This window comes from Lepus europaeus, chromosome 6, assembly GCF_033115175.1.
Source record: "Lepus europaeus isolate LE1 chromosome 6, mLepTim1.pri, whole genome shotgun sequence".
Lineage (NCBI taxonomy): Eukaryota > Metazoa > Chordata > Mammalia > Lagomorpha > Leporidae > Lepus > Lepus europaeus.
In genome coordinates this window covers 73,873,461-73,892,411 of record NC_084832.1, presented here as the reverse complement: position 1 = coordinate 73,892,411, position 18,951 = coordinate 73,873,461, and the positions used below count along the sequence as shown (strand labels likewise).

The 18,951-nt window shown below is 40.1% G+C and overlaps 1 long non-coding RNA gene across 1 annotated transcript in view; it reads left to right on the top strand.

Moving 5' to 3' along the window:
* Positions 1 to 18,951, top strand: part of LOC133762368 (uncharacterized) — a 68,172-nt gene that overhangs the window by 25,628 nt on the left and 23,593 nt on the right. Inside the window, exon 2 of the long non-coding RNA XR_009866270.1 lies at positions 14,406 to 14,603. This is a non-coding gene — a long non-coding RNA (uncharacterized LOC133762368). The remainder of the gene's footprint in view (positions 1 to 14,405; positions 14,604 to 18,951) is intronic.

Below are 18,951 nucleotides of genomic sequence, written 5' to 3'. Positions count from 1 at the left end.
ACTTCCCATGTCTGGGCATTTATATCTTAAACAGCTCCTCGGGTGATTGTATTGAGAAGCTGAGGTACAAAGAACTTGTGTAGAAAATCTCCAGAGAATACTGATGGCCCTGGGAGAGTAGTGCTCCCCACCATGCCATCATCACTCACCTCCAAGGTCTTGGCTTGCGCATCTCTCTTGAGTCCTTTCCTTCGTCGCTACTCCTTTTCGAATCAACACTGTTATCATTTTTAGTACATGACTTATCATCTTCTCCTTATTTGATCATTTTTCTGTCACAAATGCGGCCTTTCTAAAACACAGATATGATCACATCCATGCTTAAATTACTTACTATAAAATTGTTAGCTCCTTAGGATAACATACCAGGGCCCATACAATCTGCAACTTTCTTGTCTCTTTAACCACATACCCCAACACCTTTGGCTCCAACATGTTCTTCTCTCTGTCCTGGTGATTCTTTTCTGCTCCTTCCCCACAGTTTGCATGGTAGTCACCCACTAAGCCTCCTAGGCAGTTCAGCTAAGATGTGGCCTCTGTCAGGAAGACTTGGTCCTCCCTCTGTGCTAACTGCTCATTTTATATATACACCATTTCCTTTCTCATACTATAATTATTAACTTGCATATCTAATGTTTGAGGACAGGAATTGTGTCTAACTCCTCATTTTTTTTAGCACATACCATGGAAACTTGCACAAACTAGGAACTCAGAAATGTTGGTTGAATTAAATTGCATTAATTTTAATAAAGAGTTTGAAATTCTTTAAGAATAAGTACTATGCAGCAGTCAAAAACAATGAAATCCGGTCATTTGCAACAAAATGGAGGAATCTGGAAAACATCATGCTGAGTGAATTAAACCAGTCCCAAAGGGACAAATATCATATGTTCTCCCTGATTGGTGACAACTAACCAAGCACAAAAAAGGAAACCTGTTGAAATGAAAAGGACACTATGTGAACCAATGACTTGATCAGCCTTTGTTCTGACTGTGGATGTACAATTTAATACTTTATCCCTTTTAGTATTTTTTTTGTTCTAGTTAATACTATTGGTTGAACTCTGTAATTAACACACAATTATTCTTAGGTGTTTAACTGAAAAGTGATCCCTGTTAAATATAAGAGTGGGAATAAGAGAGGGAGGAGATGTACAATTTGGGATATGTTAAAATGGACTTGCCCCAAATGGTGGAGTTAGAAATGTGCCACGGGATTCCAATACAATCCCATCAAAGTGGCATGTACCAATGCCATCTCACTAGTCCAAGTGATCAATTTCAGTTCACAACCGATGGCTCTGATAGGTCTAAGAGTCAAAGGGATCACACAAGCAAGACTAGTGTCTGTGAATACTAACTGATAGAATAAAAAAGAGAGAGAATGATCCAACATGGGAAGCAGGATACACAGCAGACTCATAGAATGGCAGATGTCCTAAACAGCACTCTGGCCTCAGAATCAGCCCTTAACTTAAAGCATTCGGATCTGGCTGAAGAGCCCATGAGAGTATTTTAGGCATGGAAAGCCAAGACACTCTGGCAAAAAAAAAAAAAAAAAAAAAAAAAAAAAACCTAAATGAAAGATCTCTGCGAGTGAGATCCCAGTAGAAAGAATGGGCCATCAAAGGAGGAGGTACCTTTCTCTGAAGGGAGGAGAGAACTTCCACTTTGACTATGACCTTGTCTAAGTAAGATCGAAGTCGGCCAACCCAAAAGGCTTCCATAGCCTTGGCAACTCATGACCAGAGCCTAGGGAGATTACTGACACCATAAACAAGAGTGTCAAATTGTTAAGTAAACAACAGGAGTCACTGTGTATTTACTCCTCATGTAGGATCTCTGTCCTTAATGTGTTGTCCAATGTGAATTAATGCTATAACTAGTACTCAAGCAGTATTTTACACTTTATGTTCTGTGTGGGTGCAAACTGATGAAATCTTTACTTAATATATACTAAACTGATCTTCTGTATATAAAGATAATTGAAAATGAATCTTGATGTGAATGGAATGGGAGAGGGAGCGGGAGATGGGAGGGGTGCGGGTGGGAGGGAAGTTATGGGGAGCAAAAAGTCATTGTAATCCATAAACTATACTTTGGACATTTATATTTACTGAATAAAAGTTTTTTAAAAAAAGAATAAGTACAGATAGGCTTGGATTCAGGTAGATTCCTCTTTACAAATAATCAAATTTTGTAATATATTTCAAGCATATTTTTAAGGAAACTACGAATTGTCTTTTATTTTGCTTTTTTACAAATCCACATTATATATATATATATATATATATATATATATACATTTATATATCTGTGTTTATTTTAAAAAATTATTTGACAGGCAGATACACACAAACACACACAGAGAGTGAGGAGGAAAGAGGGAGAGAGGCAGAGGGGGGAGGGGGAGAGGGAGAAGGGGAGAGAGAGAGAGAAACAATGATCTTCCATCTGTTGGGTCACTTCCCAGATGCCCATAACATCTGAGGTTGGGCCAAGCTGATACTGGGAACCTGGAACTCAATCCCAGTCACTCATGTGTGGTGGGGACCCAAGCACGTGGGCTCTCACCTGCTGCCTCTCAAGAAGCTGAAACTGGAAGCAGAGCTGGGACTCAAGCACGGACAGTCCAATATGACATGCAGGCATCCCAATCAGCTTCTTAGCTGGTGAACCTGCACCCTGCTTGTGCTCTGGATCAAGATTTACCAAGTCAATTCCTATTGTGAGAGACACACCCAGGTCAACAGACATTTACAAGTGGCCCCCACATCTGCAGGGTCAACCAAGTGGGGATTCAAAATAGTCAAGAAAATGAATTTTGCTTGTACTGAACAGGTGCAGACTTTTTTCTTGTCATTATTCCCAAACAATTTAGTATAACAACCATTCACCTAGCATTCACCTGGTATGAAGTATCACAAGTAACGTAGAGAAGATTTTAAGGTATACAGGAGGGGTGTGGGTTATATGCAAATACTACACTATTTACATAGATTGGAGCATCTGTGGCTTTCAGTATCTGTGGACATTCCTGAAACCAATCCTCCATGGATGCCAAAGGACAACAGTACAATTATCAAATACCATGAGAGAGGTGAGCACAGACTGACCTCTAGGGTCAGTAACCCACTTCTTAGGTGCAAAGATGACTCTGACAATTTAAAAATGTTAAAGGTGCATAATTATTTGATAATATTTATTTCAATCTTTTTTCCACCTTGATCCACACAAGAATTGGCATTCACATGCCCAACACCTCCTCCCACTTCAATCTGTGAACAGACCTAGCTCTTGAAAAATGCCACCCTCAGCTAATACACCATGACTATAAATACACTGGCCAAAAAAGAAGTTCCCTGAGCTGTAGTGTCTGTAGTGTCATGGTGTATAGATGAAAACAATTTCTAGTATAATGACTGAAATTCCACCCTTTTCTATCTCATACAAGGCAGTATAGTCAAATGCAAAGGAATAAAAATGATTTTATTACAGGGACAACCTTGGACACACTATGTTTTTTTTAAGTAAATAATTCACAAACCTTGACACTTTTGCTATTAAGAGCAACAAATTGCTTGTGATACACTATAAAATAATTGCAAAACAAAGTATGTCATTCTATTTTTTTGGTCTCTGTGTGGAAACTGCTTCTCTAGTTTTGTACAAATTTGGATTATGTATAGTCTCTTAGGAATAAGTCTGAGCATATTATAATCATAAGAAAGCTTGCTCCTTTAGGGAATTGGCAAGAACTCAAATTTAATTGGTAACACTAGTGTAGGATGAGAAAACAATCATAATTTTACTTATTTGATGTTAATTCTATCATCTTCCCTGTGTGTTTTTGCTCATTCTGATTTTCTGAAACAGGAATCTACCATCACATTTGTAAGATCTCAAATTTCATACTTCCTTTATAAACACTAAATCTTAACATATTTCCTTTTATTTCTCTAAGAAACACAAGGCATTGATAGCCCAAGACTTTTTTATAATGTAATATATACATCAAAATTTAAAATAACTCCATTAATCAGAATGAGCGATGGTAGCTACAGTGGGGTGATTTCACTTAATCTGTAAAGTACATCAGTCAGGTAATTGGTACCATTAATCTTAAAAGGCAGATTAGCCCCATATGTAGTTTAGAAAATACTTGTTTGCAAGGTTCCTAAAAGTTCTAGATCTATCTTAAAAACTCACATGGGGCGGGCACTGTGTCACAGCAGACTAAGCAGCTGCTTGGGGGACCTGCAACCCCTATGAGTGCCTGGTCAAACTCCCAGCTACTCCCTGCTTCTGAGTCAGCTTCCTGCCTAGCGCACTTGGGAAGCAGCAAGTGATGGCCCAAGTACTTGGACCCCTACCACACATGTGGGAGGCCCGGGTGGAGTTCCAGACTCTGGGCTTTGGCCTGACCCAGCCCTAGCTGTTGTGGTCACTTGGGAAGTAAACTAGCAAATGGAATATATCTCTGTCTCTGTCTGTCTGTCTGTCTCTCTCTCTCTCTTCATCTCTGTTATTCTTTCAAATAAATAAATAAATCTAGTAAAAAAAAAAACACAAGTAAATGCCAGTTTATTACGGGGTTCAAAAATTTGTAATCCATGCATATTGGTTTTTATAATATGCATTTCCCATGAACATTTTAAAGACTCCCTGTATGCATGAATTTCAAACGTTTTTTGCACTAAAATAAATGTATCTTTTATTTCCATCTTCAAAAACGTTTTGAAGTACCCTCCTACTGCCTTGTCTCACAAAGCTTATCTGTTTAATTTGAAAACACTAAAAATTCAACTGATTTGACTGCATGCCATGAGGTTGTTTAATAGAAATACATAGAATCACACATGTCTTGTTCTTTTCCAAAGACCAGAAAAGGGGTTTTAATTCCAATTCATGTGTAAGACGATTTTACTTGTTTCATCTTTTGCTTTGAAGCAAAAGATCCTGGAGAGTCATCAGCTGGAAAATTTCCTCAGTCTCTTAAGCCTGAGAAATGCTTTGCCCAAACGTACTTGCCTGCAAAAACCCAGCAGAGTTACGAAAACATGAGCGATGACGTTCAAGAGCAGGATGCGAAGGTCGCCCTTTAGTTACCGCCTTTCTGTTTGCTCTTTCGATGAGCTCCAACCTGCCCAGTTTGTTTTCAGGCAATTTCTGGTCTAGTCCACGCGCTGCTGCGGGGAGCTGCCTGTGGTCTCAGCGGAGCCCTGGGGCACCCCCGCAAAGCTGAGCTAATCCTTAGTTCCCTGGCCAGCACAGCCCAGGTCCTGCTCCTTAATTGACTCTCCCTCAGCCAGCGTCACTACCCTCCTCCACCTGATCTCACAGAGCTGCAGCACTATGCAGAAGGCCCTGGCTAATTCTCGGTGCTTTGCTATTTTGTTGATTTTTCATTACTATTCAGGTTGACTCTGCCTAAGGAAACATTGCGTCCACGGCTGAGTCAACACAGGAGAGAAGCACGCGGATTGTTAGCACCTCAGTAAACAGAGGGCTAATGTTTCCAGCGTGTTTTCCTTTCTCTTGTGCCAGCTCTGCTTGAACCCATGGCCGGCAGCAGCGGCCAGCAGTGAGCGACCCTTCTAAAGGGCATCTTTATAAAGGACCGAGCAGAGCCTGCTCCATCAATAAGCCAAGAACAACAAAAGGTCATAGAACTCCAACTTGTGAAACAGAAGGAATCTTGGAAGAAGTCTAGAGGTGCCGCTAGATGGCAGTGTTTCTGACGGTAGTTCGGAAGAAGAGTGCATTTGCAATGACATCTGCTGGTTTGTTGAAAAACCAGAGTAATCAGTTATAGCTAATATTTAAAAAAGGGTTATTATGTACCACGCAGTGTGGTTAGTGTTTTATCTTTGCTTGTGTTCATATCAACACAATAAATTAGGCAAAATAATTTTCTACTTTTACAGATGAGAAAAGGGAGATTTAAAAATGTTAAATAAGACACTAGGACCCAGGAACTCAGTTAAACATTTTTTCAAGTATTTCATCGTTTAGTTCCCAATTGCCCTATTCTATAGCTATCATTATAGGCCTCGTTTTCAAGCTAGGGAAACTGCGGCAAAAAGAAGTTAGGTCACTTGCTCAAGTCACACAGCTAGTATCCTGAGGAACCATGAACTGAACTAGGTTGGTCATGAATCCAAACCCTGTATTCATTTTTTAAAAAAGATGTATTTATTATGTTGAAAGGCAGAATTAGAGAGAGAGAGAGAGAGATCTATCTGCTTGCTCACTCTCCAGGTGGCTGCATTTGCCAGGGCTGGGCCATGTCGAAGCCAAGAGTTTTATCCTGGTCTAACCGGGTGCAGGGACACAAGCATTTGGGCCATCTTCCACTGCTTTCCCAGGTCATTAGCCCGGAGCTGGATTGGAAGTGGAGCAGTCAGGACTTGAATTGGTGCCCATGTGGGATGTCTGTGTTGCAGGCAGTGGCTTTACCTGCTAAGCCACACGGCCAAACCCAAGAGTCTATATTTTAAACCTAAGCTCTCTAAGCTAAGTATATTTGGTGATGGTAGTGGGAAAAGAATGAAAAATATCATAAAGAGAAAGTTGTTTTCCTAAAACTAACCTGTAATATTTCTTGAAGAACCAAGTCAATTTCTCCAGAATTTGTACATAAATCTTCCATTATTTTATAGGATGGCTTCTTAAAACTTGTCGCCTCTGTGAGAGATGAAAATGTTGATTGCCCATTCATTCCAAAAATGAGATTGGAGACAAAGTCCTGCTCACTATTCGTGTCCGAGTTTGTAGCCTCAGTCAAACGTTCCAGAAATGGATGCTGAAATATTACTGCTGCTTGTTGACAATGTATCTAAGGATTCCTGTTTCTTTTATGACAGGTGTTTGCTATGTTTCTCTTAAAATTAGTCATCAAAACTCAGTGCCACCCAGGCCAGGGTTCTGGAGTTCTGTTTCATTTTTTTTGAGTCTGGGGAAGTAGGAGAGCTTGCTGACATTTTGTTCAGCCATGGTGAGTACTTACAGAGCAGGAGGCTCATGGTAAGTGAATTTACTCCTAAAATACAGTGGTAAAAGGAGCCTTGAGGTGTTGTTTAAAGATCTTGAAGAAGAGGATGGCAGAGGTACTGAGTACACAAAAGAAATCAACCCACTAGGACACAGTGGCTGCTAGAATTTCACTTTTCTCAGATTCCTTACTTAGTTAAAATCTTTCTAGAAGTTTGATTCTTAGTAATTCCTCCCTGCAAGCACTGCGGTATTCCACATGCTCACTAAAGAAACAAAGAAGCTGAAGTCCAAGTAATTATTTTAAAACCTAGCTTCTACCAGCATAATCCAAGATATCTAGAGGCTTGCAGATTATGTAACAAAGTAACTCTCACTGATGGCTAGGCAAGAATGATGGCCATCATAGAGAGATGTTAACCAGATGACAAAGAGGAAGAATAACAAAAACACTCCTCACCATTCCTTGAAAATGGGACTCCCAACTGTGCCTTCTCTTAGTCTTTGAACCAAAGAAGGAAGGGATCACTCACTGGTCTAATAGAGTGGAGTTCATTGGGCATATCATTCCTTGGATTCTTTTTCTGTGTCCGGTTACCTTTAATCTAGTGCATTATTTTTGATTCAATACAAGAGTAAACCTAGAACAGATGGATGCTTTGGTTTCAAGCATTTGTGTTTTTTGGCTGCTGCAATAAAGGAGGGACGGTAACAGAAATTCTAAAATGAGGGAGAACACCTTTCTTTCTTGAGTGACAGTGTCTAGGGAGAATTTTCTGGCTCTGTTGAATATCTATTTGAAATAATAGAGGAGCTGATGACCCTACTTATGCTTTTTTGGTTCTTCCTTCTTCTTTGTGACTTGGGGAGAATCAAGGTGATGTGCACTAGCACTGTGAGAGTGATGTTTGCGGCTTCCTGGAAGAAAAAGGAATGAGGAACTAAGGCAATCCCCTCTCCTCAAGAGATAGCTAGCAGGAGAGACCCTTTATAGCAAACTCAGCAGGCAGTTTTCACCTTGTCTATTTCAATTGAATAGTAAGAGGTTTAAATCCAAGAGGGGCATTCTGGTCAACAGGCATCATAACACTCTTCTAAAATACACAAAGTAAATAAATGTGCAATGACATTCATAATAGAGTTTCTTTTTCAATTACTTTGGGCACTGAGGCTCTGGATCATTGTCTCTAATATGGATAACTAGAACAAACACATTACAATGCTCCCAGCTGTGTAATCCCAGTAAACTGAACAATGGTAGCTTGGCTTTGTGTGGGCAGGCAAAAGATGTTTTAAACATAGATTTTCCTTCCATCAGATAAGTATTCACAGAGTATATATGGGTATCTGAAGATTGGGGGGAAAAGCTTGAATAATTGTATAGGCAATAACAACTTAGAAAAAAGAATATTTGGGGGACAAAGGAGTCAAACCATGTTCAGTACTTCATAACAAGTAAATTGTGAGCAGGGAGAAAGCCTGAAACATTTTTAAAAATTAGTTGAACTGTTGAATCTGGCCTCTGGTTCTCTTCAAGAATATTTGAAAAGTGAGCCTGCAGTTAAAATCTTCACCTTACCATCTTCAAGATCCTTTAGCAAACCGTTGTGGCCTAACTCTATTATCTGCTCTTCCTCCCTATCATCTCCTCCACATAATTCCTTTCCCCACCACCTCCAAGGAAAATGTTTTCTCATCCTCTTCTCCAAATATAGGCCTGCTGATGGCAGGTGCTATGTGTTCGCACCTGTAGACGACACTGTGGATTTGATTCATACTCTCTTAACCCCTTCCCAAATTCCTTCAAGGAATCCCCTATAAAGAATGAGGGGTAAAGTCTTCCAAGGCTAACCTGCAACTTCTCTCCCACTTACCTTACCACCCCCAAACTATACACCCAGCCTGTGACTTCTATTCAGTGTGTCATTTGCATGTTTTATAAAGCTTACTATGAAATCTTGTGTTGGGAAGAAGCAGTTTTCCATGAAATAATATGATTACAGGAAACTTGTGAAAAAAGTCCAACAATATAGAAAACTTTAAAGGTCGTCTTCTACACTGGAAAAGTACAGATTAAAAAGCAATAATTTTAAATGAAAACGTACAATTTCAGTTTCTAGCATATCCAATGGTTGCCTCTATAACTACAAGTAATATGAAATATCTTTGATTCTTAAGAATTGTAGGCAGTATCTGTTCTCCTGCTGATATGAAAGGGGGACTTAGACTTCTATGCTGCATTAGCAGGAAATTGGAACAAGGAGTGGAGCTGGGACTTGAACCCTGGTATGAAATACAGGTGGCCCAATTGGTGTCTTAACCACTACACTGAAACCCAACTCCACCATGCCTGTTTTTGAAAGCTAAATTCTTATTTTCTGCTTGATAATAGGTCAGAACAGATAGTTAGTCACTTCCATTTTCTATCTTTTTTTTTCTTACGCTATATTTTTGGAATATTTCTAGCAATACATCTCTTAATACTTCTATTATATTTTCCACTAGACAATCATTTTTTTAATTTCCAGAGAAAAAACCTTTTTCTATGATTGCTCCTTTTTGACAGCAGTTTAGAGTTTGTTTCACGGTTTCAATATCTTTTCACATTTCTCTGAGAATATGAAAAAGAAATTTAAAAACTTCTTTCTGTCCTCTCCTCTGAATTATATCTATTTTCCAGATATTAGATGTTATTCTACTTACTCATTTTGGTTGTTCTTGATTGCATGCATTTATTTTCTCAAATAGCTGTAAATTCTTTTTCTGAATTAGATTAGGATTGCTTGTATTAGTAATAGTTGATAATATTCAGTGTGGAAAGAGCAGTAGGGCAGTGTTCTAATCCATTGGGATGGACTTTCTGAGGTAATTTTGACACTATGTATCAAGACTCTTAAAGTTATTCCTATTTGTTGACACACAGTCCTCCTTCTAGAAATCCACCTTTGGGAAATGTATGAAATGTATTTATTTTCCTGTTTATTCCTTTCAAAGTCACATACATGAGGATGTAATTCTTCAACAATATGAAGTATAAAAGTAAAATGAGATGGACAAAGACAGATGGAACAAGTCCACTCGTGACCTGTTCCCCCGCACTGTGCTTCTGACTTCTCAGAATTCTCCACCCTTGAGTCCTGAATGAGCCAGCTTCACTTCTGGTGCAGGGCTGCACTGGGAGAGCAGACTGACTAGAGATAGAAGTCACTTCATTTCCAATCTGTGCACTGACTTTCAGTCTCTCTCTCTCTCTCTCTCTCTCTCTCTCTCTCTCTCTCTGTGTGTGTGTGTGTGTGTGTGTGTGATACCCCTTATCCTTCTTCCAGTTTGCCTTAACTTTTACCACAAATACGTCTTGTCGTCTTTGTTTTGGGAACCTCAAATCTTAACGGTATTCTGTTAAAATTTAAACTTATACATGTTAAAACTTGAAAGTTTTGAGCAGACAGCAATTTTTGAACTGGACAGCATCAAACCCTAGGTGATTTGGGCTCTACCCAAGAGATGTTGAAGTAATACCTTGACAGTAGGGACTCCATTTTAGAGCACTTGAGGCTCCATCTTGAGAAAGCAGCCCCCCACCACCATGAGACTCTGGTCTGAAACTAACTGTGGTCTAAAACTCAGGCAATAACATAACACTGCATCCCACTTGGCAGAAACTCCCTAGCATGATCACACAAGCTTAAAACAGATAGGCTGCACCTGGATTAATGTTAAGATTGTAATTTGTCTATTATCAAGATTGTAATTGATATTAATTTTAAATACGCCTTATGTCAGCTTGACCCTAGCAACTATGTATTCCCCCTCCCCTCCTTGTGGTTTTTGCCTATATAAACCCTGTTGCTTTGAGCTTCAGGATAGAGGGTTCTTTAGGACATGACCCTGCTCTTCACTGCCAGCAACAAAGGGCCTGACTGTCAAACTGTATCAGTGTGTGATGCTCCCCTGTTTGTACTCACTCAGGCACAACAATGAGAAGGTCTTCAAAAAAGCAAGACAAAGAAAATACTTGATAGGAAAGTTGAAAGTCACTAGTTAGAGGTTAGTTGGTAGTTTCTGATGGCAAAGGTTCTACTTGGAAGTTGGTTGGTAGTTTCTGATTGGTTAGGTTTTTAAGTTTTGTTTTACTGTTTACACTGTGTTGCTTATGTAGGAACCCAGGGTTCTGTGTCTGTCTCAGTCTGAGTATTTTCCAATACATTTTTAAGAAACAATCCTCTGGCACCTTCACTGAAGGAGTTGCTCACCCGCAGTTTCCTCGAAGGCCCTCTCTCTGACACTTCTGCTATCGCTGACTCCTGGCTTGGTGGAACTCTGGTTATCAGGCAAACACCAAGATTAGGAGGAACAGTTGATAAAATTGAAAGGAAAGGAGGACTTTATGATATTGGATGTGAGGAGAAAGTTGGAATATCCACATTTTACTGAAATGTTAGAAATAATTCCAGGAAATTATAAAATATTGGATTTCTATTACTAATCCCATGTTTCAATGTCCCGACCAAAAGTTGTGGTGAAAATGTAATGCCCTTTGTAAGGTATTAAGAGGGCAGAGGACAAAGACATGCTCAGACTTAAGTATTGGGAGGTAGGACCTCTGAGAAGTAATTAAGGTGAAATCAGGCCATAAGAAGTATTTGTGTGTGTGTGTGTGTGTTGGGGGCGGTACTGTGGCTTTACAGATAGAGGAGGAGAGATCTGATCTAGGATGATCTCACGTGGGATGCGTTCTGCTGTGTCATAACTCGGGAGAAAGGCTCCTATCACAAGCCAAGAAGTTTCTGGCACCATGCTCCTGAATTTCGAGGATGATGAGCTCAAGAAATGTCTTTTCTTTATAAATTATAAAGTCTGTGGTATTGAGTTATAGCAAGTGAAAATGGACTAGACATCGTGTGAAAAATTCATTGAGAGGATGGCATTTTGGCATAGTGGGCTTAGCAGCCACCTGCAACGCTGGCAATCCCATTCAAGTCCTGGCTCCTCCACTTTTGATCCAACTCCACCTGGATAAAGCAGCAGAAGATGGTCCAAGTGCTTTTGCCCCTAGACCCACATGGAAGATCTGGATGAAGCTCCTATCTCCTGGCCTCAGCCTGACCTCGGCCTGGCTTTTGTGGCCATTTTGAGAGTGAACCAGAGGATGGAAGATCAATCTCTGTCTCTCCTCCCCTCTGTCTGTAACTGTGCTTTTCAAATAAATGAAGTAAGTATTTAGAAAAATTCACTGGGTACTCTGTACAAGCCAGTTTGTTAGTCACAAATGTTTAATGAGTTCCTTCTATGAGCCATGCACTGTGACTGATTTTATCTTTAGTGGTTGAGAAAGGCAAGAGATGAGACACTTGCAGTAGAGTTTGAATAGGGTTATGGTGATGAATATGGATCTCTGTGTTGAAGTAACACCCAACAGTATAGGAATACCCAGATTTCCTGATCAGAGTGACATAAATCAAGATAGGGTAAATGTATATGCAGGACGAAGATGCAGTTCTTCCCCCTGAGGATCTCCTGGTTTACCAGGGAAATAGGTAAACAAAATGCAACAGTAGGGGCCATGATGCTTTTATGTATAGAGAACTAACCAGGTGGGAATAGAGAAGTAGTTAATTAGACATTTCAGGGTGAGAATAAGGCCTTTCATCAGTTTGCGAGTAGCTGAAGGTCATTTGGGCAGAAAAGACAGCAAGAGCAAAGGTACACAGGTCAAAATCTATGAGTGTAACACCTGAGGCATGGTCTTTACCCCAAAGGGTGCTCCCTGTACCCAGAGGACAGAGCATCCTTCTCTCCAAAGGCAAAGCGACACGACACAGAGAAGAATCTGAAGAAACAGGCCTTGCCTGGCATCCTCAGGCCACACATGTCCTCTGCCGCATAGTGATTCTCCATAAAGACACGTGTGTTTAATCACTTCCTCAGGTCTTCATTTCCTCAAGAAGTCCCCTGTGTCACAGAAAACCTGACGTGTGCCACATGAAGCTCATCTTGAGTACATTTCTAGGCTTTTTTCATGTTAATTTGTGTTTTGTTACAGGAGCCCCAGCCACAAACCTAAGAGGAGTAAAAGGAAAAGATATTTTTCCTTCTCTTTATGTATAATATTATATAAAAGACTATATTATATGTAAAATCACTTTGTAAATGACACGGCGACACAGTGCTCAAGTAGCTGGGCTTTTGTTATCATTTTATAAATTATGTAAAATGGTCCTTAACATAGAATTTTGTCAAAAAGTTTTTGAAATCTATGTAACAATTTTTAAATCTTTCATGTGTCTTTTTTCTTTGTTCATCAAGACATGGGTTCTTTCTACAAACATTAATTTTCCTTACCTCCTGCTGCACTTGCCTAAGAATCCAGTACTCTAATGGCAAGCATTTGGCATAGCAATTATTCCCATATCAGAGTGCCAGGGTTCAAGTGCTGGCTTTGCTCTTGATTCTAGCTTTCTGCTCATGCACACACTGGGAGGCAGCAGTTGATGGCTTACGTAGTTGGGATCCTGCAGCCCACATAGGAAACTCAGATTGAGTTATCACAATCTGATTTTGGCCTGGCTCAGCTCTGGCTTGTTGCTGGCACTTTGACGATTTATTTGAAAGAAGGAGTTACACACAGAGAGGAGAGGCAGAGAGAGAGAGAGAGAGAGAGAGAGAGAGAGAGAGAGAGAGAGATCTTCCATCTACTGGTTCACTCTCCAGTTGGTTACAATGGCTAGAGCTGCGCCAATCCAAATCCAGGAGCTTCTTCTGGGTCTTCCACATGGGTTCAGAGGCCCAAGCACCTGGGCCATATTCTACTGCTTTCCCAGACCATAGCAGAGAGCTTGATTGGAAGTGGAGCAGCTGGGACTCAAACTGGTGCCCATATGTGATGCCTGCACCACAGGCATCGGCTTTAACTGCTATGCCACAGCACCATTTGCTGGCAGTTTGTAAGTAAATGAGCATATGGAAAGTCTGACTGCATTTTAAACAATCAAAACCAAAACCAGACCTGGAGTTGTTTGATCATGGGCATGTTTGTATATGCTGAAAGAATTACCAGTACCCACACAGGACTGTAGGTAAAAGTTCTAGGGACAGCAAATTTTGTCTCATAATATGTAAGAGCTTCCTAACTTGCTCACAACACACTGAGAAAAACATGTTTCCATACCTAAACTCTTATTTTTATCTCCATACTTTTACATAAAACTAAATTGAGTTATCTTGTAAGATAGTCCTTTATTCTGACATCATACATTTTCAAATTGCAGGGAGGGACTAGAATTCTGTTTCTTTTATGAATTTTTGTGTTAGGTATAGTAGTTTTTAGATTGCTCTTATTTGGTAAAATAAAGACTATAAACATATGACACGCCGTCCCCTGCTCATAATGGTTTGACTTAATGATTTTCCAGGTTTGTGATGATGAAAAGAAATATGCACTCAGAAGAAACCATTCTTGGAATTGTGGATTTGAATCTTTCTCTGGTTAATGCCAGATGTTCTTCTCTTGGATGCTGGGTAACAACAGTGGTCACGGCTCTCAGCCCCAGTCATGAGGGACATGACCGTGCTCTACAGTGTACTGTGCTGCTAACCGGAATGTGTGGCAGGTGAGGTGGACTCAAAGCATTTTTGACTTGTGCTATTTTCAATTTGCAATAGGCTTGTTGGCATTTGACCTCATCATAGTTCAAAAGCACCTAAGTTCGACAATTTAAAGACCCAAACTTCCCTAATCCAACAATCCCAGTTTTCCTAATTGCTAACCTGTGTTGTAACTGTGAAATTATGGACAGTTTTCAAGTTGTTTATCTTATTAAAAGGTTGGACAGAAAAAGTAATTTGAATAATTTCAGCAAAGTGTTAGCATATGTTGGTTTTAATTTTCTGCCTTACTTGACATTCTGTCTTTCCTAAGAAGACAGTAAGGGAATGAATTGATAAAACAGAATGAATCAGGAGGTCTAGTTCAAATTCCCAGCTGTGCAACTAACCAGAGGCATTTCTTATTTTGGTTCTTAGTTTTATAATCTAAAAAATAAGGAAATGAGCAAGTGACAGGATCTATGCTGGTAATAAAATTCAACTAAAAATATGTGTAATGTATATACATATACTTGTTTGTACATATTATACATGCATGCATGTATAAATATACACACTATATATATATATATACACACACATATCTTCACATAGCTATACATCTATTCACAACATTAAATTTCATGGTAAAATTGATCATTTTTGCTATTTAGAAATTCAATCTTTGTTTGAAACTCTCAGTATTATGAGGGAGCAAAACTTCAGATAATGACTTATTTGGCGGCAAAACAAAAAACCCCAAACCTAGGAAATCTAAAGGAAATATAAAAGTATCCTGAGATTTGAAAGGTGAAAAGAAATTGGACTTGTAAGCTGTCTTTGGAATTTCTTATGAGCACCAATTTGCGAATGGGCTAATAAGCATTTACCTTTGCTGATCTTGTAGTTAGTTGCTTAATTACTCAATTTGAGCATGCAAATGAGTCCATTTGCATGTAAATAGATGCAGGTGCGAATCTTCCTGAGTAGTATTAGGACCTCCTAGGGAACTTGGTCATGACTCTTCATTTCTCACACTTGAAAAATCAAGACCTCAGTTTTCAAAAGTAGTTCCTGAAACAAAAAGTAAAATTCTTATGAGTAAGATTATGTTTTTAATGCATTCTCTATTTTGAGATCTTTTAAAGCCATTGTTTTGCAATGAGGTTCATAGCTCATTGTTAATAGTTTGAACAAACAGTGCAGTATATTTTAGTATGTTGACATACTTCTCAATAATATTTTTGGTCTGAAAGACTCAGAATCCTAAGAATATAATTTGATGCAGCAAAGAATCCAGTTTGGTGATGCAAGTAGTGGCATCATCTAGATTTCACAGATTTGCCACTGTATGTTGTGGTCTGATATATAAGGGGACTTCAAAAAGATCATGGAAAATGGAATTAAATGGAAAATAGAATTTTGGAAGTATATATTGGAACAAAAAAATGAAATCCATTTATAGTTTTTTCATACGACACATTTTCCATGAACATTTTGCTGACCTCTTATATTGGAAGCTGGATATTACACTCAGTGGTCACCACATTGCAAAAAATATTAAAGGGCAATGAGAAGCGTATATTGTAAAATCTGATGTTATAACACTCAGCTGTTGGAACTGTCTTGTTGTGTAATGGGTTAAGCTGCTGCCTGCAATGCCAGCATCCCACATGGACTCTGAGACCCAGCTACTCCACTTGCAACCCAGCTCCCTGCTAACATGCCTAGGAAAGCAGGGGAGAATAGCCCAAGTTCTTGGACCTCTGCACCCACGTGGGAGACCTGGAAGAATCTCTGGGCTGGCTTCTGCCTGGCCCATCTCTGGCCATTGTGACCATTTGGGGAGTAAACTAGCAGATGAAAGAGCTCCTCTGTCTTTGTCTCTGTAACTCTGCCTTTTAGATAAACAAAACAAATCTTTAAGACAAAACAAACAAAACCAAAAAACCCTCAATCACCTATTGTGACTGAAGCTTCCAGAACATTTTTCCACATTATCTCATCTGACCCTTCAACTCTCCTATAAGGGTAATACCCATTGTAGAGCTGAGAAAACTGAAGCTTAGCAAAAGAAACTAAGTTTCTGCTGCAATTTCATAAGCATTAAGTTGCATAGCAGGACCCAGGTTACTCTGCTTTTAATTCTGGGCTATTTCAGTGGCAGTGCATTGCTTTGCTTCTGTTGTTTGTGCTTGTGGAGTAGCCAGGCATACAGGTTAAAATCGATTAGGTTTGTAAACTGGAAGACCACGCCTTTGCCATGCCCCTGTGTGACCTCATGCCCCTACCTGGCCACACCTGAGTGCCCACCGGCCAATCAGGTTTATTAACCACTCCCTTTTGGAAGTGGGTTAAAAGTCTGGGACACAGTGTGTCCACCTTTCTCTTTTCCCTGGCCTCTTGCCAGGAGGGGGCTTGCTGTAGCCCTGCACCCCCAGGGTGCATGGCCTTCAGGCCACCTGCCCTAGGCTTCTTGGCCTAAATGCTCCTCCACGTGGCTGGTTCCTGGTGCTCGGTATGAACTCAGATTTATTTACCTCTCTCTCTTAGGTAAAGCTCCCACTCTCTTATGCATCTTTCGCACTAAATAAAAGCCTAAAATGTACCATGCTCCCTCATTTATCTGTGCTGACATTTAGAATTCTTCTCTAAATATTAGGCAAGAACCCTCTCTGGCTTATTAATATTGGGGATTTATTGATAAGCATATGGTGATATCGTGTGGCAGCATGCCTACGTGCTAGAGTAAAGGTTGCTTGCATGCCTACGTGCTAGAGTAAAAGTTGCTTGCATGCCTACGTGCTGGAGTAAAAGTTGCTTGTGTACTCTCCCAAACAGCTTTAGATAAGTGTCTATGTGAAGGCACTAATGTTTAACAGGGCCAGTTCCTGCTCCCCTGGTAAGACATGTTTACTCTAAAGTTTCCTGTTTTTGTGGGTCTGTATTGTGCTGCTCTTTCGCCATGTTTAGACTTAAGATAATGTTTGACTATGTACTGGGACAGGGGATGGGTACATAAGCAGTGGAAGAAATGTGTTTAGCGCCTCTCCGCCTACATCTGTATTGACAACCGAGTGGCGTCTCAATAAACCGTGATCGAAGAAGGATCTTCGTGCCGTTAATTCTGTGCCTTGCTGGTCAAGGCTCGCCGCAGCTGGTGCCGAAACCCGGGAACTCGAACCAGACGCGTAACATTGCACGACTGGAGAGGTAAGATCCAGAACTTCACACGGGAGACGGGTCGACGTCGAGGAAGGGTATGTTAGAAGAATTTCTCCTGGTTATTATCATTTTTGCCTTCTCTCTTATTATTGTTTTAGTTCTAAAGTTGTGTGCGGCCCAGAGTAAAAGGAAACAGTGCCTTTTAGAATCATAGATATGGGTACTGCCAATAGTCATGAAAGTGAAAATTTCGTGGATCCCATACAAGCATTATTAAAAGAAAGGGGATTAAAAATTTCCACAAAAACAATAAAGACAATTTTAGAAGATATAGACAGGAAAGCCCCTTGGTTTGTTTACACTGGAGATATTAATTTGAAATGTTGGGAAAAATTAGGAAAGGATTTAGAGCAGGCTAAAGAAAAGGGGTCGCTTAGGGCAGGAACCTTTCCGTTTTGGAAATTGGTACATTCCTGCTTACAAACTGGTAAAAATGTGGAAATTATCAAACAAGGGAGAAGAGCACTAGCTGACCAGCAGGATAGTTGGTCGGAACAAAGTATTACAGAGGAGAGGGAACATACCAAAAGAAAAGGCAAGGTAAAAGATGAGAGATCTCGCGAGGAAATGAAAAAAAATTTTGAGCTCAGAAAAAGAAAAACCTTCAGCACCTTTGTACCCCGCCTTAAGTGAGTTTGAGGATCTTAGATTGGCAGAAGAGGAGCAGTATGAAGAAGATTTGGATGATGATTTCAGTGAGACTGAGGAGCAGGGCGCAGATAATAAAATTCAGGCTGCTAGCGTGCGCCCTCCCCCTTATGTTAAGCACAGTAAAGGCAGTCATTTTATTAAAAGGGAAACGTGGGCCCAATTGGCATCAGCCTTCCCGGTATTTGAGGAACAACAAACTCAACGCCGATTTCATGAGCCTATACCATATAAACAGTTAAAAGATCTAGTGGAGGCCGCTCGCCAATTTGGTTCCAATGCCGCCTATACTTTAACTTTGTTAGGACGATTAACCACTAATGCTATGACACCTTCAGATTGGTTTGAGATTGCACGAGGCAGCCTCAGCACGGGACAATATCTCGATTACAGATCCATTGTTACCGATGCTGCACATACACAGGCTAGACAAAATGTGCGGGATGGTCAGCCGCATTGGACAGCAGATATGCTTTTAGGACAAGGACAATGGGCGGCTGA